Below are 5,000 nucleotides of genomic sequence, written 5' to 3'. Positions count from 1 at the left end.
ATAATACTATTTGAACACTTGCCTACAATAACGTAAAAACCAAATGCCATCAATGTAAATACATCTTGAAGTAACAGCAACAGCATCAGCATCAATAATAATTGATGTATTGTTTCTTGCAGAAACGATATATAGTAAACATTCTCTAATGACTGAGTAATAGCAACAATACCATCAACAATAGATATATCAGCAATAAGAATAGCAATAATGTTTTTAGAGAATGAGGAGATAGAATAGCGGAAATTGGACATCATCAACAACGGAATGAAGTAGTTACTAAAATCAGAATCTTTTGCAAAGACTGAAGAGTATCAGTGAATCCAAACAGAATGTAGCTTAACGTTTAGAAATGTGAATGAAATGCAGGAGTATACACCCATCAATAAGCAGAAGTGCTCAAAACACTGACATCAAACTCAGCCATAAACCTCTGGCATCCGATGACTTCTGTAATCTTAAAGTATGGAAGTACGCTAAAATAGATTTTTTGGGAAGGACAAAATTTTCAATTAAGACCAAATCCACATGTGCTTCCCACAACCTAATCTATGTCCTAACCTTCTCAGGTTGTGGTCACAATTATGTGGGCCAAACGAGCCTTACTTTGAGACGCAGAGTCACGCTGTACTAAGAACAGATTTATTTACCTCAATATATGCAGATAGCACTGAGCGGCCACGTTGAGATGCGCAAACAAAAAAACGCCAAATTTTCATATCTTCCCATTATACCAATGCAAAGATTCAATCTCAGTACAAGAACGCCTAAACAAGGAAAACCTGTTTATACAAAAGTACAGACCACACCTCAATATACGACTTTGACCATTTATTAAAAAAATCTATTAAGTAGCCAGTTGTCCCCCTTGCCACCTGTTGCTCCCCTTGGTTCACTCTCTAAACTCTTTCTTCTTATTCTTCAAACATCCAAAATGATGAAACCCCTCTGTCACGAGAACTAATTACTGTACAATGTCCCTTGAATAGCTAATTTAAATAGCGAAAACCGGTTGGATTTCACAACATCCATATAATATGCATATATTTATAAAAAGATATTAAACTATATGAAACGAAGGCATTTCTATTCCACTTTTTATATTTTTTTACACATATTTTCAACAATATATATATATATATATATATATATATATATATATATATATATATATATATATATATATATATATATATATATATATATATATATATATATATATAAAACAGAAACGATAGACGGAAAATGGAATATATAGGAAACACTACTGATCACAACAATCGTTTCGACACATCCTCCATCGGTCCCCCGCTTAAATTATCAATAAATTCCATTTTCCGTCTCTATCGTTTCTGCTATACAAAACGTACACTGAAGAATTCCTGAGGTAGATCGAACGACGAATGTGCAATTACCGTGGATGACCGTCTGATAGCCATAGGCAGTGAATGTTGTTTATCGGTATACTACTAGGGACACACCCAACATGTAAATTTTAAATTTTAGCATATATATATATATATATATATATATATATATATATATATATATATATATATATATATATATATATATATATATATATATATATATATATATATATATATATATATATATATATATATATATATATATATATATGTTTAATAGTTAATAAATCGTGTGGTAGTCACCTGGTAGTTTGCCGGTAAAGGACTTCACTGGCTCAGTGTTCGTTGGGAAGGTAATGCTAGATGGATCGAAACGATTGTAGTGATCAATAAAGATTCTCGTATCTTCCATCTTCTGTCTCTCTCATTAATTCTGTTTATATATTTGTTTATCCTTTAAGTTCGTTTACGGGAAACGGTTTTGAGTACGCCTCTATTTCATTATGTCTGCTACAGCCTAATGATACCAACTCGTATGGTAATTTTATGAGGTTGTACTGAGCTGTGCCGATATAATGTAGTATAAATAAAGTAATAATAATAATAATAATAATCCATGGAGGAAATTTAAAATATTTATAAATTCCATCCAAGAATTATTATTATTACTCTGTGTGTGTGTTTGTGTGTGTATGTGTGTGTATAAGTATTATATGTATATGTCTAAATACATATATACATTTGTGTGTGTGTGTGTGTGTGTGTGTGTGTGTGTGTGTGTGTGTGTGTGTGTGTGTGTGTTGGGTGTGTGTATGTGTGTGTGTGTGTGTGTGTGCGTGTATATTTGTATGTTTAAATGTGCTTTGCTATTTTTAGCTTTACAAAAACTACCCGAGTTTTGACAAATTAACTGTCAGGATTATATAATGGCTTAAATAGTCTTATTAATTCAAACTTTCAATGCTTTTTGCTAATGTATACAAGTATTTAATTTTTCAACAAGCAATTAAGCAATTCTGCCAACTTATCTTAAGTATTTTATTAATACTATTGCATGACTCATATTCCACATACTCACCTATTTTGTTGTTTATGCTCTGTCTAGATTTCTGCTGGACTGTACAGAGAATTTTCAGAAGATTTAGATGATATTTTTACCAGATCAAACCACCATGTACTGATCCCTTTGTCGGCTTAGGATTGTTGACTACGAACACGAGACAATTCAGTCCATCGCTGTTTGAAAATTGTTTGATTAGGCGAATTGTTGCAAATACGTCATCGGTGTTCGATTTATACGGCGCCACCATTGAGCGACTTTCCCCTTCGAGCCACGTCGAGATCTGCTCCTGTCATGCTAGGCAGCGCTCAGCATCAATAGCTTTCAGAGCAGCACATCGACTATTGTCGAAGTGCGTTTCCACATATGCGAGACATTGCAAAATTCGCATTTTTCTTCTTCGAGCTTGTCGGTCTTTCTAGACACGATCAATTTAGAACAATTTAATAAAAAAAAGATGCTATTTATTTTTTTATTATAAGCACAAGGCTTGAATGTTTTTGACGGTAGGTAACTCAGCATTGCATCGACCCGAATGCTTAATGGGTGCTTATTTTATTAATCTGAAAAGGATGAAAACCAAAGTCGACCTCGGCGAATGCTAATGAAATATAAGATGATTTACGGGAAGTGGTAAAAGCAAGAGGCTCGAGAATCTTTGGAAACTTATTCTACCGCCTTGATTTCGTTGATATTCATCTGCAAAAAAATATCGAGGAAATAGCTATTTGAAGAGAGCTTGGTTTCGATTTAATAGACGCTACAGATGTTTACGATTTACTGGAATCACATTCGAAAGAATTAACTGACCATAACCCTCTTAATTTGGATCAACAGCGTTCGTTAGAATAAGCAGACGATCAAGCAATCGGTAAAATAACAACAAACGAAGGAAGTAAGGATTTTTCGAAAATTTGAAACATCGTATGAATGAATATCGAACCTAATATCTAAAACGCATATAAGATCGATGAAGCTTGAGCAAAGAACTGTACTGCAGCAAGCAGAAGCATCATTAAAGAAATTAATGGAAATGATAAGACAGGTTAAATTTACTCTTCGCAATTATTTTTCAAATAAAATAAATTCGTTAAAATATATTATTCTTCTTAAATTACCGTATTTTTCGTATTATAAGATGCACCGTCATATAAACTATTATCTTATTTTGGCAGCAAAGTTTTGGAGAAAGGAGCTACAGTCGTATTTGAAAGATATTTCTTTAACAGAAATTCAATCAGATACTTTAAAAACGAGTATATTGTTTTAAACACAAAAGAGTTGAAAACGTCAAAATTAAAAAGTACCAAAAATTTGAATAAAAAGGTTTACTGTCATTTGTTTCAGAACCTACAAGATCCTCATAGCTTTCATTTTTGCTTGAAAAGTAATAAAACATTTCATCCTTGGATCCAATTTAATGGTCATATAGAATGTCAATCTCGGTTCTATCCATTGCGTTATTGATACCACATTTCGTAAATGATTTAATCACTATATCACTCATTTTTCCTACAAATTCTTCATGTACAATCTCTCATGAGTAAGTGTCTGTCTTTTTCTTTGCCAAGTAAGGATTGTAGTAGAATCTCCTTTTTGCAACTAGTTGTTCCATCCCTCTCTTATTAAATATCTAAAGGATTTTTTAATAGAATCATTGAAACAGTTGACTTGTTAAATCACCGAGTATAATAGCTAGTTATGTTTTTAACTTATTATCTTTGTATATTATTTTTTCAGTTTAATGACCTCTAAACCAATCTCAGACGAGGAGAGAAGGACGCTTCGACCAAATCTTTTTTCAAACCATGCTACAATTCTATCCATCAATTTTCAAGTATGTGAAAGTAAGCCCCACTGATTAAATTATGTGGTGGGGAAATGGTTTTCCTTTTAAAAATTAACACTGGTGGTAATTTTGTCCCATCGCCATATCATGCTAATACCGGTGTATATTGCAACTTTCCATATCCAATAATCTTCATAACAATACCTTTAGTAACGTTTATATCAGTTGTTCAATTGTTTGGAACATCAAATATTAATGGAATTTCATCCATGATTATTTGAAGAGTTCAAATAAACCTTCTTTTCTTAACTGTATGATATACTTATAAAAAGCACGAATTTTCATAACTATGGGGCATTCTTTGAGCAAATTCCGTTTAGGTTCCCATAGCTAAATCTTTGATTTTTATAAATTGTTAACGTAAAATCATCTAAACTAGTATCACATGCATTGCTTCAAAAATTATCATATTTGTAGAAACATAGTTATTGCCTTTTCTGATCCACAATAATTTATTTTCGATATCTTGCCCTTTTGCTTCCCGCTTACCTCTGGAAATTACGTTTATCACTTTTAATCCTTTTCAATTTTTCTGCCTGATCGAGCCAACAAAAATCCATTTTTCTGTTGGTGAAAGACCAAAATGCCTTTCGGTCACTCCATTTCCATATTTTTGGTTGTTTTCGTTTTGCGTAATTGATTACACATAATTTGAATTTAGTGCTGTATGACAGACTTTTCCCTTAGACATCGTAAGGGGGTGAAAAAATGAAATGAAAAA

The 5,000-nt window shown here is 32.4% G+C and overlaps 1 protein-coding gene across 1 annotated transcript in view; it reads right to left on the bottom strand.

Moving 5' to 3' along the window:
* The window catches only part of LOC106875763 (villin-1), a 168,682-nt gene that overhangs the window by 64,920 nt on the left and 98,762 nt on the right, over positions 1 to 5,000 (bottom strand). The gene's annotated exons all lie outside the window — the stretch shown is intronic.

Source organism: Octopus bimaculoides, chromosome 2 (assembly GCF_046866305.1).
Source record: "Octopus bimaculoides isolate indiv1 chromosome 2, ASM4686630v1, whole genome shotgun sequence".
NCBI lineage: Eukaryota > Metazoa > Mollusca > Cephalopoda > Octopoda > Octopodidae > Octopus > Octopus bimaculoides.
This window is presented reverse-complemented; position numbering and strand designations above follow the sequence as displayed.